The sequence below is a fragment of the Ovis canadensis genome, chromosome 7, assembly GCF_042477335.2.
Source record: "Ovis canadensis isolate MfBH-ARS-UI-01 breed Bighorn chromosome 7, ARS-UI_OviCan_v2, whole genome shotgun sequence".
In the NCBI taxonomy this organism is placed as follows: domain Eukaryota; kingdom Metazoa; phylum Chordata; class Mammalia; order Artiodactyla; family Bovidae; genus Ovis; species Ovis canadensis.
In genome coordinates, this window is record NC_091251.1 from 81866659 (window position 1) to 81886085 (window position 19427).

General features: G+C 41.6%; 1 protein-coding gene across 4 annotated transcripts in view; it reads left to right on the forward strand.

Moving 5' to 3' along the window:
- The window catches only part of DAAM1 (dishevelled associated activator of morphogenesis 1), a 182057-nt gene that overhangs the window by 48571 nt on the left and 114059 nt on the right, over positions 1-19427 (forward strand). The window contains exon 1 of one of the 4 annotated variants that reach the window (XM_069596726.1): positions 2572-2728. The exons of 2 other annotated variants lie outside the window; for them this stretch is intronic. The gene's annotated coding sequence lies outside the window, so the exon portion shown is untranslated. Of the gene's footprint in view, positions 1-2571; positions 2729-19427 lie in introns of those variants that run through there. One more of the 4 variants, XM_069596725.1, reaches the window with a different exon arrangement.

The window sequence follows — 19427 nt, forward strand, 5'->3', positions numbered from 1 at the left end:
GTCTTCTCATCTACAGCATCCATCCATATAAAGACCTTAAATTGCTCAAAAGGCAGGAAAAATGTGCGTCTAAAGTGGATCCTCTGGTTTACTTCCTCAGATGCTGAAACCGGAAGTCATCTTAAAGATTGTCATCCTACCTCTTTAAGGATTGACTAAGGCTCTAACAGGCTAAATAACCAGAGTCACAGTTACTTAAGGGGCAGTGCTGGGATTAGGCCTAGGTCTCCCTTCTTACTAGTATCTGCCCCCTCACCCCCACCGCCACCACACCTCAGCTATGTTCATAGTTTTTTTCAGGCAAAATTTTTAACATATTTTCTCCAGAACATTGTTTTCCTTAGGACACAGCTCAAATATAAACTTGGAGGTCAAGAACCGAATTGATCCCTTTCATCATCATATGACTAATAGTTAATTAGTAGTAGCAGTATAGTATAATATCAGTAATAATAATGATAATAAAAATACATCTATAAGGACTTTCTATGGCCAGACATTATTCTTTGTACTTACATATATAGTTACCTATTTAATTCAAGCATCTACCCTGCAGCCTGGCTACTATTATTATCTTTATTTTACGGTGAGCAAACTGAGGCCCAGACATATAGGGTTTGGCTTAGAAATGTACATAGAAAGCACTCAGTAATTATTTGATGAATCCTTAAAGTTTCCAAAGCACAGTCATTAGATAATCGGTCATTATCTACTGTGAGGATGGTTCAAGGTGGAGTTTCATCCTTAGGACGTCGTGGCCTGAGAGCATCAGGAGCATGACTGAGGTTAGAAATAGTGAGTAGTACTCTTGTCATGTATGGATATGAGCATTGGACCATAAAGAAGGCTGAGCACTGAAGAGCTGATGCTTTCAAACTGTGCTAGAGAAGTCTCTTGAGAGTCCATTGGACAGCAAGATCAAACCAGTCAATCCTACAGGAAATCAGTCCTGAATATTCATTAGAAGGACTGATGCTGAAGCTCCAATACTTTGGCCATCTGACTTGAAGAACTGACTCATTGGAAAAGACCTTGATGCTGAGTAAGATTGAAGGCAGAGGATGAGAAGGATCACTGACTCAATGGCATGAGTTTGAGCAAACTCCAGGAGATAGTGAAGAACAGAGGAGCCTGATGTGCTATAATCCATAGGGTTACAAAGGGTCAGACATGACCTAGTGACTGAACAATAGCAATAAGCAGCAACTTGGGAACTGCTTTGATCCTGACCTTCTGACCCCATTGGTATCATCAGTCGATTTATACAAAAGCACATCCTCCTGGTCAGTAGCTCTGGAAACTCTGAGGCAGCGTCTGGTTTTCTGTTTGCCCCCAGGCTGTCCATTTCCGGCATTCTTCGATGCTCTGTGCGGATCCACATTTCTGTCTGATATCAATTTCTCCCTGCCTGAAGGGTTTCCTTTGAAGAGTGTTGGCCTTTGTTCTGGCACACAGTTAAGTTCCTCAATGACCCTTTTAAGGTTGCTGTCAAGCTTTTTCCAGAGCAGCCTGAACCTAGGACCATTTTGGTGACTCCCCCAAAATGTTGTTTTAGGTAGTCTGAGCTCTGTCTTGTGAGGCTGATGGGAATGGAAATCATTCGCAGCCCTGTGTGGATCCTAGGTCCATGTGCAAAGCAGTCCTCAGCTGAAGCTTTGAGAGGACCCCTTGGCAGATTTCCAAAGTTCTAGTTGTCTCGACCTCCCCCAACTTTGACTCTGCATCTCAGCAAGACCCCTGAACGTGGCTTGGGTTTCCTCTTCCTGCACTACTATCTGGAACAAGGTGGGGTGGTTAGTAGGGCTCACCTCACCAGGAATTTCATTTTCTCAGTTTGATATATTTTTGTAGTTGTGGGTAGTGTGATTTCCATAGCAGTTAATCTTTCATGGGGGAAGTGGGAGTCCAGGGTCTTATTAGAAGTTCTGAACATTAGCCCTCCAGGGGTAGCTCTTTGTCCCCTGTTCCTCAGGAACATACACATCACCCTCTACTTCCTACTCCCTCCTCTCCTGGGTGCTCCATATTTCAGGAAACATGAAAGTTTCCAGTAAAAGTGAATTGCTATTTGAAGCAAGCAAAATATTTGTCCTGAAGATAGGCTGACAAACTGACCCCTCCCTCCACTCACTCCCCATCTGTCTTCTCTGAGCCAGAGTCTGAAATGTGGCAATGGCTTGAACAGCCAGGGGACAGGTGCCAGTGGACCAGCTCTGCGAGGGCAAGGTCCACATCTGCTTTGTTCACGCTCATATCCCAACCCACAACAAGGAATTGGGCATACCATTGGCCCATGAATGAATGGATGAAAATGTATAAGTGATCACACATGCAGAATTGTGAATTTGGGGTTGGTGTGTACCTATGTGGGGAGGGGGTGAGTCTTGACTGCTTGTGAATTGTCTGTGAGGCAAAACCAGTTTAACGTGTGTGTGTGTGTGTGTAGGTTGATTATCTATGGGCATCTCTGTCCTATGACTTTTCCAGTATGAGCAAGTATGGTTGTTAACCAGCATGTTTTTCCACAAATGAGTTGGCTCTTCCCTTACACTTGCCACCACCCAGTGAGGTGGGGTGGTGGAAGGGGAGGAACCACGGAGGAGCCAGTAGCCAGGTTAGCAAGAACACTGGCCACAGCTCTGGTTACTGCTGATGAGGAGGAGGGAGATCTAACAAAAACAGACTGTCTTGGTGGATTATTTTCACGGAATGGAGAGTGTAAGGTAAGGTAAGTGATGATTTTAGGAGGAAAAAAAAAAAGACACTGAGTGTAGGGGAAAGGTGATGGCATATATGTAGCAGTCATGTGTAAGTAAGGGTTGAACGTTTTTCTGTTATGTCTTCGAGTATATTGAATGCTCCCTTGAAATGTGAAGCCTAGCTTTCTGGACTATTTTTAGATCTCTTTTGGTGTTGTACTGCCTCCTGTTTCCTTGCCTGGGAAGTCCAATGGACAGAGGGACCTGGCGGGCTTACAGTCCATGGGGTCTCAAGGGAACTGGACTCGGCTTAGCACAAAATACCAACAACCTCTTGTTTTGGCATTAATTTTCTCATCTTTCTTTAAAAACTTACCAATGTTTGCCTTCATTTTTTGGGGATTGGCTATTATGCTTCCATTGGTGGCCTTTTGTAGTTTATTCTTTCCATTACTGTATTTGCTTGCTTATTTAAGTTTGGTCAGAAGCCATGAATGTAACAGGATACACTGTACTGCTCTTTCGATAGTTTTAGAGCTGAGCTTTAGGAGGTGGGGTTTTGTATTACTAAGCAAATTCTTTCCGTTTGGGTCAAACTTGCCAATAAATACCTAACAAAAAATTCCTTAATTAGACACTTTTAGTTTTTTATATAATGTTTCTGGACCTGCTGTCTAGGGAGTATATGTTCTAAAGATAAAGGTAGCAACATTTATTTTTGTAGCAAAAAAAAAAAAAATACAGAAAATCCTGAAGATTATAAAAAAATCTTAAAGAAGATTCTCAATTATACAATTTTGGTAAAAGTGAATAGCTATGCATTCTGTTGCTATGGTGATGAGATACAGTCTTCTCTTTGATAGTTTCCCCTTCACTCCCCCCACCATTCTAAATTAATTATAAGTTTAAAGGAAAAAAGCCATTGTTCATATTGATGTTTTACAGTTGAACAGATTGTTTTCATTTGGAGAACTAACAATTGTAGGGGTGGGTGTGGTAAAGTGAAAAAGTGCAGAAATGAAAGCATTCTGTGAGCCAGGGCCAGAGCATAGATATTCATTGACAATGGGCTGTGGTCCCAAACAATAGAATGGGAAAGACTAGAGATCTCTTCAAGAAAATTGGAGATACCAAGGGAACATTTCATGCAAAGATGGGCACAAAAAAGGACAGAAATGATATGGACGTAACAGAAGCAGAAGATATTAAGAAGAGGTGGCAAGAATACACAGAACTATACAAAAAAGATCGTCATGACCCAGATAACCACGATGGTGTGGTCACTCACCCAGAGCCAGACATCCTGGGATGCAAAGTCAAGTGGGCCTTAGGAAGCATCACTATGAACAAAGCTGGCAGATGTGATGGAATTCCAGTTGAGCTATCTCAAATCCTAAAAGATGATGCTATGAAAGTACTTCACTCAATATGCCAGCAAATTTGGAAAACTCAGCAGTGGCCACAGGACTGGAAAAGGTCAGTTTTCATTCCAATCCCAAAGAAAGGCAACGCCAAAGAATGTTCAAATTACTGCACAGTTGCACTCATCTCACACGCTAGTGAAGTAATGCTCAAAATTCTCCAAGCCAGGCTTCAACAGTACGTGAACAGTGAACTTCCAGATGTTCAAGCTGGTTTTAGAAAAGGCAGAGGAACCAGAGATCAAATTGCCAACAAACGTGGGATCATTGAAAAAGAGAGAGAGCTCCAGAAAAACATCTATTTCTGCTTTATTGACTATGCCAAAGCCTTTGACTGTATGGATCACAATCAACTGTGGAAGATTCTGAAAGAGATGGGAATACCAGACCACCTGACCTGCCTCTTGAGAAACCTATATGCAGGTCAGGAAGCAACAGAACTGGACATGGAACAACAGACTGGTTCCAAATAGGAAACGGAGTATGTCAAGGCTGTATATTGTCACCCTGCTTATTTAACTTCTATGCAGAGTACATCATGAGAAATGCTGGGCTGGATGAAGCACAGGCTGGAATCAAGATTGCCGGGAGAAATACCAATAATCTCAGATATGCAGATGACATCACCCTGATGGCAGAAAGTGAAGAACTAAAGAGCCTCTTGATGAAAGTGAAAGAGGAGATTGAAAAAGTTGGCTTAAAGCTCAACATTCAGAAAAGGAAGATCATGGCATCTGGTCCCATCACTTCATGGGAAATAGATAGAGAAACAGTGGCAAGAGTGACAAATTTTATTTTTCTGGGCTCCAAAGTCACTGCAGATGGTGACTGCAGCCATGAAATTAAAAGACACCTGCTCCTTGGAAGAAAAATTATGACCGACCTAGATAGCATATTAGAAAGCAGAGACATTACTTTGCCAACAAAGGTCTATCTAGTGAAAGCTATGGTTTTTCCAGTAGTCATGTATGTGTGTGAGAGTTGGACTATAAAGAAGCACTGAAGCACTGATGCTTTTGAACTGTGGTGTTGCAGAAGTCTCTTGGGAGTCCCTTGAATGGCAAGGAGATCCAATGAGTCCATCCTGAAGGAAATCAGTCCTGAATACTCATTGGAAGGACTAATGCTGAAGCTGAAACTCCAGTATTTCGGCCACCTGATGCAAAGAACTGACTCGTTTGAAAAGACCCTGATGCTGGACAAGATTGAAGTCAGGAGAAGGGGACAACAGAGGATGAGATGGTTGGATGGCATCACTGACTCGATGGATATGAGTTTGAGTGAACTCAGGGAGTTGGTGCTGGACAGGATAGTCTGGTGGTCTGCAGTCTATGGGGTTGCAGAGTAGGACATGACTCTAGTCATGTCTGCCTGCAATGCGGGAGACCTGGGTTCGATCCCTGGGTTGGGAAGATCCCCTGGAGGAGCAAACGGCTGCCCACTCCAGTATTCTGGCCTGGAGAATGGACCCCTAGTCCATGGGGTCACAAAGAGTCAGACACGACTGAGTGACTTTCACTTTCACTTTTCAAATACAAGCAAGCCCTCTTCTTCTCCAGTCTTCATTTTATTCTCCAAAGAGCTACTCTTCATTTGGGCTTTTGTATCTGCTATTTTATCATGTGCATGTTTAAATAAGCATAGCCTTCCTATGTTTATGATATACCATAGTTATTATAAGACTTCCCTGGTGGCTCAGACGGTAAAGCGTCTGTCTACAATGTGGGAGAACTGGGTTCTATCCCTGGGTCGGGAAGTTCCCTGGAGAAGGAAATGGCAACCCACTCTAGTACTCTTGCCTAGAAAATCCCATGGACGGAGGAGCCTGGTGTCCATGGGGTCGCATAGAGTCGGACACGACTGAGTGACTTCACTCTCACTCACTATAGTTATTATGCAAATTGGACTTTTAATTTAATATATTTTATACCTCTGAACATCAGAAAGATGGCTCATTCTTTTTAATGGCTGAAATGTATTTCATTACATTCAGAGGTACTCTAAATCTTTTAACCAGTCTTTTAGTGATAGCTTCCCATATTTAACCATATGATATCTTTTGGCTGTTTAGTATTGTTTTACAGAATATGAAGTCCAAATATTAACCTCAGTCCAACTACTCCAGGCTTGGTACTTGAGAAGAAGTAACAATTTAAAACAGAGCTCTTCTTGTTATTTAATTGAGAACAAATTTTGCAAGAGAAGCAGTCTCTAGTGTCTAGTCTTCTTAAATTACCCAATAAAACAGTTACTACTTTCACCTAATTATGCAGAAAATTACAGAGTTGGGTGGCGGGGGCATATTGGATGGTATCAACTTCCTTCACACTTTCCTTTTGATGATGGTAGGAGAACTGTCTTTTTGTCCTGGGTTTAAATCAGGAGTGTGGTCATCCATGTATAGTAACTAATGATGAAAATTTAATAAGGAACTTTCCTCACTATTTGCTTGACTCCTACAGTTTCAGAATTGTTTATTTGACTATGTGCATAACTTCCCAAGGATATTTATCACACAGAGAGAAATCACCAAGAAGAAGACACACTCTATTGTAGCTGCTGGTAATTTCTATTTGGGTTGACTTTTAGCTTTGTTTTAATGAAAAGAAGTGATATGTATTCATCAGTTCACTCACCAGCACATGTGCTCTTATGTCCTTGGTATATTCCTACTTAGCTCTCGCTTTACCTTTTCCCTCATCCTCAAGGTCTCTTTTCATTGCTTTGTGTACAGGTTAGACTGTTCTGAAGTGCGTATTGAAAGGAAAACACTGTTTTTCTGAGAGCGTGTTCCTTGTCTTTGTACTTCTTCAAGGCTCTGCTTTTGGATGGCTTCTTAGCACCCAGAAATGGCATCATTATCCAGTTCTCCCAGGCCAGCTGAGACTTCTGGAAGTGACCTGGAACTCAATTGCCAGAGCAGCCTATTAACAGATATCAGAATAAGTGTCTCTTGTCTTTGCTATTTTCCCAAAGCTTGATAGGCATGTCATATTGACAGATGCTGATTTGTTCAGACCTTGTCATCATTGTCTGTGAGCTGTGCATGCTTACATTTTAGTGTCTTCTAATGACCTCAGAAAAATCCATTTTACTTTCACTTTTACAGTAGGCATTTGCTTCCAAAGTAATGGTAACTTTATTTCCCTGGGAATGATACTAGTATACTGGTAATCATTTTGCTGTTCTTGAGAATGATTTATTTTCTTCCCAGCTGTTTGCAATGAATAATATTTAGTGATATTTGAAGAACTCAGGTTTCAATGACATAAACTTTTGGAAAGTGTGATCAGGAAATAGAATCTTATCTTATAGGACTGTTGTCAGCATACAGACCTCAGTTTCATAACATTCCTTGATAAAATCTTAATGTGGTCCTGGAAAGACCATCTCTTGCCTTATACATTCATACGGTCACCATGTTTTCATTTGGTTCTACAAGCAATGTGATTCCATTTTTTTATTGATCGATAAGGAGGACCCCAGCCATTTCACTTTTTAAAAGTGGAACCTCAGAAACATGTCCTTGAGAGAATATTTCTAGAAACCAACTTTAAAGTTGTTGTAGCCAAATATTCAGCACCCAAGTAAATATGGAATATGTATACCTTTTCAAAGTACCTAAAAGTAGAAAAGAATTTTGAAAATTGTACTGAATTTATTACCTTAAAAAAAATTTAAAGTATATTTGATTGCATCTTAAAAACATACCAAGTACTAAGTTTTCTTCCTTCTGAAGTCTTCTGGCTGTATTTGTGATGCCTTGTGATTTCCAATGTACAATAGAAGTATAATTGAAACAGAGGCAAATAAAAGGAACAAATAATAGAACTTCCCACCCTCTCTTCTAACCAGCCCTGTGACCAAATGAAGTTTCAACATAATGACTTTAGTGAACCAGAAATTCTCCAATTTCCTCTTGCAGTCTGCAGAATTGATAGCAGAACTTTTTTTTTTTTTTTTATTTGTAACGTTGTCATTCCTATAGCTGGTGCTTGCAGGCTTGGGAATATTCTTCTCCTATGTGTTCATCAAAGTTGCATCTAGCATTACATTGACATTTTCAGATTTGTTGGCTGACATAGACTCCAAATCAATATAATGTTGACAATGAAGCTGTCTCATTTTGGGGCATGGGTTGAAGGTATGCAGAAAGCAAGCTGTAATTTTTAGTAAAAGAATAGGTATAACTGTTAACAAGTTATTCAGGTATATACTTAAAATTTTGATGGAGTTTTATTGAGAAGTCTTGCAGACTTTCTACTTTTAATAGAAAACTTGAATTTGCTTGATGCATTTATGAGTTCATTATCCACATGAAACTATTCCAGTAGGCTCCCCCAAACTTGGACACATGTGAAAGTAATAGCCACCATTTATTGAGCATCTTCTATATGCCAAGCATTTGGCTAAATACTTCAGCTACTTTAAGATTAATACTTCCAATTCTGGAAGCATTTCTATGCATTCAAATATGTAGGGTTAGAGGGGTATGTGTGTGTGTATATGTGCTTATGTGTAGCCACAAACGCAGTTTTGACATAAATGGTGATGTATGTGTATTATTCAACTTAATTTCTTTTTTCCCCACTCTGAATAAGTTAGATATTTCCCTGTCAGTATCTGTGGACCTAGCAAATTCTTTGAAACCAGGCATAGGATTCTATAATGTGTGTGTTAGTTGCTCAGTCATGTCCGACTCTTTGTGACCCCATGGTCTGTCCATGGAATTCTCTAGGCAAGAATACTGGTGTGGGTTGCCATTTCCTTCTCCAGGGGCTCTTCCTTACCCAGGGACCCTTCCTTACCCAGGGACCAAACCCAGGTCTCCTGCATTGCAGGCAGATTCTTCACTGTCTGAGCTACAAGGGAAGCCAGATTCTATAATACTAGTTCTCAAAATCGCCTGCGTGTTGGAATCACCTGTGAAATTTGAAAAATTACCCAAGCTCCCAGTGCTGGAGAGTTTCATATGATTGGTGTAGTATAAAGCCTGGGTATCAGAGTATAAGAACCAGTGATTTATACTGTGGATGCTCCAACATTTATTGAAATAATCCCCCTTTGAAGGACATTAGATATTCTCTATTACAAGTAATGAACCCTGTTTTCTTTCTGTCATAATGTTACAGTGAACATTCTTGTTAATATTTCTCTGTGTTGTGTGTAAGTATGTCGGTAGGTTAATTCCTACATGTGGAATCTAGGTGCAGTGCTGCAGTCCATGGGGTCGCCAAGAGTTGGGCATGACTGAGCGACTGAACTGAAATGAAGGGATGGAATCTAGGATTTCTTAGTTGTGGATCAATGGGCAAGTGCATTTGAAACAACAGTAGATATCGCCAGATCATGATACAATTGATTTCCCCCTTCTCTGATTATTAGATGGCCCATTGTTGGGCAGAGGGTTTTTTGTTGCCCGCCCCCCCCCCTTTTTTTTTTAACCTGGTCTTCTCCCTCACCTGCCTTGTTCCCACCCCAGTTATAAAAAATGTTTGTTCTGATTTTGGAAGGTTGTACATCTAAGTGCTTTTGGAGGTTCCTATCATGAAGGGAGACTGGGGAAATCTGTGTCAAAGCTTCTTTTCTCTAGGTGTTTTGAGTACTGTGTCTTTGGACATTAGTTTCATAGGCTGACATGAAATTCCTGCCTTTACTTCTCACTGTTAGAAGCATGCGTGTCTCTCAAAGGGCTGGGCAATTCTGATTTAAGAACAACACTCACCAGAGCCAGGCTTCCCTGGTAGCTCAGATGGTAAAGAATCTGCCTGCAGTGCAGGAGACCCAGGTTCGTTCCCTGGGTTGGGAAGATCCCCTGGAAAAGGAAATGGCAACCCACTCCAGTGTTCTTGCCTGGGAAATCCCATGGATGGAGGAGCCTGGCGGACTACATACAGCCCAGGGGGTTTCAAACAATTGGACATGATTGAGTGACTAACACACACATGCACACACACAGCCCAGAACCACACAAGACCTGAACACTTGGAGGCCAGAGTGCCTCTTTACTACCTTCTTTCTACACCTGAACTTGCCTTCCATGGAAGCTTTTATGATCATCTTTCCATAAACCTCTCTTGAAGAATTATTATGTAAAATTTATAGGTAGAATTTTTATGAAGGGTAGGGTACTTCTTTTGAAGGGAGTTTCAGTTTTCATAATGTGATTCCGTCATCTGATTCGTTGTTTCTGGGTGGCTGCTGTTTCCTCATCATGAACAGGACTCATTAGGAACAGCCGGAGCATAGGTGTGGTGCTGGCCTGGCCCAGAATGAGCCCCTCAGAGCAGCAGGGGTGTGGAGAGACTCAACATCTGTCTAGTAAACAGCTCACAACACTGTAATCGGGAACCCAAGAATCACCGTGTACTTAGCTTTCCATAAACATTTTTCACACCTATAGTGGCAAACTGTGGCTGTGTTCACGCTTGTTCAGAATGTTCTTTCTGAGACAACACTGGGAAAGCCAATGGCCCCAGGTGCTTGCAGTAGATTTTCTACCTTGGTGACCGGTTCACAATGACTTACCTGGGCAGACAGGCTGCCTTCAGATGTCGCAAGTAGAATAATAAATAGATGAGATCAGTGACTGAAGAAAATGTGAAGAGGAATCAGGTCAGTGTTGTAAATGTCAGCATCGTTGCAGTGACTCAGCTGGGTGTGCTGTGTGGTAACTTTTGTGTATGTGGTTAGATTGAAATATTAAACCTGTTGAGTGCTTCAAAATATACAAGAGGGCTAATTTTTTTAATGCCTTTTCTATGCAGCCCCCAAACCCTCAGAGACTTTCCCACAATTTGCAGATAAGCTGACTAACCTGCAGAGCGCTTGATTTAGTGGTGACAACTACCCTATAGAGATTAAATCCATCTCATTCCAGGAATTTGTTCTGCTGATACACACAGGAATGTCAGGGAGAGGAATCTGGTTAACATATTCCCACCAAACAGTAGCTAACAAATATAAACCCACTTTCCAACTTTTTAATGTAGTTCTCACTTCCTTTTGTGATGTCCTTTTAAAATCCATCAAACATTTATAGAGGGCTTCAGGATGCTGAAGTCTTTTTTAAAGTCACTCACCAAAAAAAGTGTTTGAGCTGGTATCTGAACCCAGGTCATGACTCCACGGCTGCCTGTCATATTGTATCTGCTCATCTGTTTTCCCCTAACTCAAAAGCTACGTTTACCATGAAAAAGATGAGAGTTTCTTAATAGTTAACAGAGAGTGAGGCTAATTTTAACCAAGAACTTTTGTTCTGCATGGTGTTCTGTTTTATTTCCCCTTGTTGCACTTGTGATCTTGGCATAAAAGTAGTTAGAAGAACATGAAAAGACGAAATGTAATCAGTGAGTTTTCAAATTTGCTTTCAGGAAACATGAAAACATGTAAACCCTTTAGGCGAGTTTTTATTTCTTAATTTTTAGTCCAGAGACCTGTAGTTTCCCTACTATGCCAAGAGACGTTATTTTCCATGGAGGTTTATATAGAAATAAAAATTATACCCATACTTGGCCTTGATGGTAAAATGTAGTTTGAGAAGGAGTGAGATTGAACAGCATCTGGTTTGGGGCTATGAGGGTCGGTAGCAATAGTCACTTTTCCAGAGGACCACATCTTATAGCTTCACTGGGGAAAAGGACTTAACATTACTGGGAGGATGTGTCATGAATTCTTGGCTTAGAGTACCCCTAGTTTATCCTCTCTAAATCACATGAAACTTTGCTTGAAGATTTGGAAAACATAATTGTTCAAACCAAGTGCAGTTGACCCTCAAGCAACACAGGTTTGAACTGCGCAGGTCTACTTGTCCATGGAGTTGTTTAAGCAGTAAATACTACAGTGTTAAGATGATCTACAGTTAGTTGGATGCTCGTGTGCAGAACTGTGGATGCAGGGGGAGCCGAGTATACAGAGGGCCGACTGTAAATAACACTTGGAATTTCGACAGAGTGGAGGATCAGAGCCCCTCACCCCTTTGTTGTCCAAGAGTCAACTGTATATATCTATCCACCCTTTTCTCTCTCAAAATTTACTGGAATTATTTCAATTGTTTCCAAAAATGCCTAGTATTGTTGTTCTTTTAGGACGGTGTCTTTTTAATGTCATTTGCATTTTCTGGGTAGATGGCACCAAAGGGTTGGCTACTTGTTTGAGAAAGTCTGAAACCATAACTACCTAAAGTATGATCATTTCAGTGGGGAGACACATTAAGAGGTTCTTTGCTGACCTGTGGGGCTTCCCTGGTGGCTCAGCAGTAAAGAAACCACCTGCCAATGCTGGTTCAATCCTTAGGTCAGAAAGATCCAAGAACTTTTGTTCTGCATGGTGTTTTGTTTTATTCCCTCTTGTTGCACTTGTGATCTTGGCATAAAAGTAGTTCAGTCCTTAGGTCAGAAAGATCCCCTGGAGAAGGAAATGGCAACCGACTCCAGTATTCTTGCCTGGGAAATTCCATGAACAGAGGAGCCTGGCGGGCTATAGGCCATGGGGTCCCAAAGAGGTGGGCATGACTGAGCAACTAAATAACAAGATTGACCTGTAGTGGTGAGGACTCTGGCCTTTGGGGTTATTTCAGTTGGATCAGCAGAGCATATAGACAGCAGGTGATTGCTGGTGTCCTGAAATGCGCAAGTACTCTTTCTGGTGACAGTGATAACTTCCTGTCATCCTGTTGCTGAAAGAGCTGCTAGGTGATTTAGGAAAGTTGCATTCTTTTACATATTCGCTGAAAGCAAAACTTGGCCTCATGGAATAGTAGAGAGCTTTGATGTGATAAAGCTGGCTGTTGAGTTGTAGCTTCTTGTGTATAACCCCCTACATTTAAATTTGTCTTTATAGACTCTAAGTGGGTCCCTGAGAGGCAGGGAGATAGAAACTCATGGGTGGAAAATGATTTGCATTTCTTACAGCTTGGATTTAAATTTGTTTATTGACTCCACTCACAGACTAGCGACAGGTCAGCAGGCCCACGGGCACAGGCCCTCCACCGAGGCTGTGCTTTGTTTGATGGGGAGCTCTTATGACACTTGGTTTGGCTCTTCTCCCAGATGATCTAGACGAGATGTCCTGGCTTCCAGACTAGTTTCTGTCACGTGACCAGCACAAACTTCCTAGCTTGAGATATGTGTTATATGGGCTTTAGGGATTTATGCTCTAACCCATGGTTAAAGTATTGAGTCATGACAGAGTAGTTACTGCCAGCTTTTCAGGGTGAAGACCTGGAGGTCCTTCCCTTTGCTCTTTACACGAGGAGGGGTGGTTTTCTGGCAGGAGTCCATGGCTTGGGCCTGGAATAAGGCTGTTAATTATGTGCTGGTTGAAGCTTGGTCTGGCTTGAGGGTGTGCATGGACTTCACTTGGGTTCCTTCCTCCCTTATCTCGGGAGGAAGTAGGGAAGGAAGGGGACTGGTTCTGGCTTCCACTTTGCAATTACTACCGCCCCCCACCACCCCCACCCCAACACCTATGCTGATGCAGGCAAACAGAGGAGGGAATGTGCTGGCTTCTGCTGCCCTGCTTACCCAGTGGACGGGAAGGATTTTCCCTGTGCCGTATTTGAATGTTTGGATTTTGGTTTCTCCATCCATGGTGGGGTGCCCTCATTGCTCTTCTCTTGTCTCAGAAAAGTCACTGGGAGGACTGACTGCTGGGTGAATTTCCAGGAGCCATCCAAGAAGTGGCCTATTAGAACATCCTTTTGGGACCAAGTGTGTGGGAAGGGCTGTCCCTCCACTGGACACACTAGAAACACCCTTTCCGTTTCCTGGTGCAGAGGATGTTGAAACTTACAGGGAAAACACATTCTCTCTCAAAGGTTTCTCCTACAACCTTTAGACTGCCTCTCATTATTTTTTAAAGCTCCAAATAGTACTTGGCATCTGGTGTTCTTGGGAAATGAAACCAGACATGAGGAATGTGAGAGAGGAGAGAGATGGCCAAGGGAAGAAGCAAAGCCATTTTTCCCTTTCACATTCTTGTTGATAAGAGAATCTGGGTTAACATTAACATGTTGCTGAAACCCAAGTCATATGTTAGGGCCCTCTGCAAAATGTGAGGTAAACTGCAGCTCTGAAAATAATAGGTTCGATGTTTAAAACTGAGGGTTTTCTTAACTTTTCTCTTTAAAATGCTCTTGGGGCATAATTTCATTTTGTCTTGTCCTTTTTTTTTTTATGCCTGTGACATTGTTTCTGAAATTCCAGAAACCATTTGTAATAAACAATGACAATATTTTATTGGGGAAAGACTAATTGGAGAATTAAATGTGAAATACTGTCCCTCTTGATTAAAATAATAGACATGGGGCTCAAATACATAGTCTCCACATAGTCTCTTCATGTGTGCATGCAGACACTCTCAACTGTTTAACCAAGTTGATGGAAGACAGGAGCTCACCATCTCCTTTTTTTCCCTTCCTTGAGCAGGTAAGCTATTTCCCTTGTGACCACTTTGATTAGAGGAAAATGTTGGTAACTTAGCTAGTGGTAACCTCAGCCATCTTATAAATGTGTGGCACGTGTCCTGATGAGCCAGTTAGAATGATGTATGAACGTGTGAAAGTATTAGTTGCTCAGTCATGTCTGACTGTTTGTGACCTCGTAGACTGCACCTCGTTCACCATGCTCCTTTGTCCACGGAACTCTTTAGGCAAAAATACTGCAGTGGGTTGCCATTCCCTTCTCCAGGGGATCTTCCTAACCCAGAGATTGAACCCACGTCTCCCACATTGCAGGCAGATTCTTTACCACCTGAGCTACCGGGGAAGCCCAGAATGATGTGTGTAACAGTGTAAATCTATTTGTCAACATGACCTTCCAGTTTCCCCCATATGTTGGGTACTATTTATGCGCAGCTTTGTGGAAAACACTTTCCATGTTACGTGTGTATTGTGACTTGGCATTATCAAAGGAAAACTACTGAAGGAGGTTTTCTTGTGGACTGTCTTTGTTCTCCAGTGGTTTTGTTTTTTTCAGTCATCATAATCATCATCAACATTCCTGAAAATTTGGCCCTCATTTTTTGCCTGTTATCACATGGAGAGTTTTGTTTGTTTTGGTAAAGAACAGTACAAATGACTCTGAGCTAGGCCACAGATGGATTGCATTTCTGATTCTTTGCTAAGCAAAATGCACCTGCTCCAGAATCTTAAGTAGCTTTTTAATTGCTTCCTTGTGCATGGCATAGCAATAGTCATCTGTAATGTTATCGATGGATTATACATTGGATGTCCCAGAAGTGCTCTCTTCCCCTCTGCAGCAGTGCCAGAAGCTAAGATGAGAAGATGTGTTCTGGTTGAGGGCCCAGCTGAAATGGTGGAATTAGTCCTTTCCCTCAGGCTGATCTGATTAAAAGGGGGCCAAGATGTACAAACACAGATCCCTGGTTTCATTAACTACACATTTTCTCTTCAGTAGACAGAAAGACCGACTTCACCGCTCTCTATATGTCCCAACTAGGTGTGACCTCCCTGATCTCTGAGGGTATTTCATCTGTTTCTTGAACACTTCACGATGAGCCTGTTGAGGAGGTTCATGTATGAGAGCTAAGTAAGTGCATACATCTTTGGTGAAGAGTTCACTGAAAGTAAGGCGTGTGGAAAATGTCTGTAAGATTCTATCAGCAGGTCTGTTTCCAGTGGAGCTTACTTGAGGATGGGGAGAAAAACCAAGTACCAGCTAGTTCAGCCAGAGAGAAATTTCTCACCCGAAGGAAGCTGTAAACACCTCCCCACGAGGAGGAAGTCTGTTTGTGGGGCTACTGTCAGCATAAAAAATCTTGACAAGTAGCTAAAAAGCACTTGGTGATCTGATTGCCTTCCAATACTTCGGCAGTGGTGAAAAGCAGATCTAGAGGCAACTGTGGGAAGAACACCCAGTCGCACCCTACTGAAGTTCAGAGATGAGACCATCTGTTCACTTAGGCATTTGTGCTTTTGCATTTGACAAACATTGCGAATATACTGTGTGCCAGGGACTGAATGAAACTTGGTCCCTGTCTTCAGAATCTCATAGTTTCATGGGGGAAACAGACGTGAATTTTTTTAAAAAGCAACAACAGAAAAAGACTCAACTATGTATATGATGCTGGGGGTATGTAAAGAAATGTGTGATCGCCTCTGGGACATTTAAGACTCATAAAAGTAGCAGTACTGGATTAGGTCGTGACTGTTAAGTGGAGAATAGGTAAAGAAGGAAGAGAACAGCTAGGCTAATGGGACTGTGGAGAGATGGGCTTGGAGGTGAAACTGCTGCTGTGGACAGTGGGCTGGGCGTGGGGTGCACAGCATTCAGAGTGTGGGAGGAGAGGGAGAAATAGAGGAGGCAATGGCAGGCCATGGAGGGTCCTGTGGGCCAGCCCAGGAGGTTGGACCACATCCAGGAGACACTGCAGAGCTAAATGACAAGTCGGATTTATGATGTGCTGAGAATAAATCCCAGACCCCTGACTCCGCTGTGCGAAGCCCTAGGGTCTGGGCCCCTGCCCCCTGCAGCCTAGTCTCTCTCAACGGCACTCCTGTTACCCACTGTGCTCCACCCCACTTATCTTCCTTCCTGACTCAAATGTGCCAAGGTCCCACCTGCCTTGGGTATCTGCTCACACTCTTGCAGCCTGGAGTCCTCTTCCCTGACACATTACAGAGCTGGTCCCATTTATCCATCAGGCCTCAGTTTAAATGCCCCCTCTCAGATCACAGTTGCTAAAGTAGCTGTCCCCTCCCACCAACACCATCACCACCATTTTCTTTCATTTTCTTCTGGCATCCCCTATAATACTAATCAAAATTAGTAATTATGTTTTACTTCACTTGATTTTTTCCCCCCTGCTTTCTTCAAATCAAATAAGCTCCCTAAAGGCATTTTTTTTTTAACTTTCATCCCTTTTTCTTTCCACAGAGGAGCCAGCATTAAAACTTGGTCTTTGGGCTTTACTGAGACTTTTAAACACAAATCACCTATCAAAGGCAGTATTTGTCCTTATTAAAATGACTTCAACTAAGTCCTTAGATGTAATAGGCTCTATATCTTATTACTCATCTTAGAAACTAGCCAAGACTCCTTAATATTCTTTTGTTTATAGAACTGTTGGCATTTTTTTTTTTTACTTGAAAAATGCTTTGGACAGACTTTTCTTTAGATCTTAATGTTTCCTCTGCGCCCCTCTTCAATATCGCCAGAATGTATTATTGACATAATTTAGGTTTAAGTGAAACAACTTGTAAAATGCTCAAGTAAAGTAACTGCCCTCTGTATTCATTTCTCAAATACAGTGGTTGCCCTCCTACCCATGTGAGGCGCAGCACACACCATGGGCACTATCCCCTATGGAGTTGACTTTTCAGTGGGGAAAGAAAGACCGACCCAGACCACAAATTACCTTACCTGTTGACTGTCCATCATGGAGATCTCAAAATGCTAACAGGGCCAAGATTGTGTTCAAATGGGTAGGTTAGCAAGACTGCCTGCCAGTGAACTTGAGGGCTGAGCCTGGTCCTGTGGCCCTTCATGAGTTGGTCTTCACCTGCTTTTGTTTCTTAACCTTGTCTCTGAATAGCCTGAACACTGCCTCCCACAGTCCCTCATACACACACGTGTGTATAGTCAGACCTGGACAGGAGCCTCCGAACAGTCTTCAGTTTATGGACTGGGAGTGGTAGGGTATGTAGGACACTTGAATGGGATGTGATTCCTACCCTGAAGATACACACAAGAGACAAACATGAACACTAACAGTTTAATAAGTCTTATTTCCCATCTCCTGGTGTACATCAGTGCCATTGCTGCCTACCCGTGCTGGTTAACAAAGTGCAAGAATTGCACACTTTGAGGGAGTTCAGTTGAGTCGCTAGTTGTGTCCGACTCTTTGCAACCCCATGAATTGCAGCATGCCAGGCCTCCCTGTCCATCACCAACTCCCGGAGTTCACTCAAATTTGTACCCATCGAGTCGGTGATGCCATCTAGCCGTCTCATCCTCTGTTGTCCCCTTCTCCTCCTGCCCCCATTCCCTCCCAGCATCAGAGTCTTTTCCAATGAGTCAACTCTTCGCATCAGGTGGCCAAAGTATTGGAATTTCAGCTGTAGCATCATTCCTTCCAAAGAACACCCAGGGCTGATCTCCTTTAGAATGGACTGGTTGGATCTCCTTGCAGTCCAAGGGACCCTCAAGAGTCTTCTCCAACACCACAGTTCAAAAGCATCAATTCGTTAGCACTCAGCTTTCTTCACAGTCCAACTCTCACATCCATACATGACCACAGGAAAAACCATAGCCTTGACTAGATGCACCTTTGTTGGCAAAGTAATGTCTCTGCTTTTGAATATGCTATCTAGGTTGGTCATAACTTTCCTTCCAAGGAGTCTTTGAGGGAGCCTTAGAGCAATTTGACATTGCTGAAATATTGTACCATATTTTACAAAAATATGTTTGTAACAGTTTGGTGAGAAAACCATCCTTCACCACAGATAGTTTGAGAAGCTGGTATGTAGATCACCATAACTTAGAAGTTTTTGATAGAAACATTTTTGTATTCACATATTCCCCTCCTCTGTCACATAAATGGTCATATAAAGTGGTTTAAAAAAAATCTTATCCTGTTTTATCAGTTATGAAAGTAGTATATCTTAATTGTGAGAACAACTGGAGAATACAAGACTTTTTGGGTTTTTTAAAAGTAATCCATACAGCTGACATGAGCTAACTGCAGCTCATATTTTGGTGTATTTCTCTTGTCCTTGCCCTGTGCTTATATATATATATATATATATATGAATATATATTTGTGAATATATATATATTTATGAATATATATATTTATGAATATATATATTTATGAATATATATATTTATGAATATATATATAATTAAATATATATATTTCTTTTTTGTACATAAATGAGACAGTGTATGCCTACCTAATTCTTTATTTCATATATTCTAAGTATTTGCATGTCATTAAATATACTTTTTAATTTTTAAAGTTATAGTAGATTTGCAGTATTAGTTGTGGTATATAACAGTGATTCAGAATTTTTATAGATTATATTCCTTTCATAGTTTTTATAAAATATTGGCTATATCCCCTGTGCTGTATGATATATCCTTGTATTAAATATTCTGTTTCAAAGGACTGGACTGTGGTCTACCAACTAGTTGTACCATAACTTATTTACTCTTTACATAGTTCTCTGTCACTAGCATCTATTCTATGCCCTTGTTTATTTGCTCTTAAAGATCATGATTTGATAATTTTTGTGAAAACACCTTTGACTGTATCTTTAAATATATCCTTGATATATTTCCAGAAG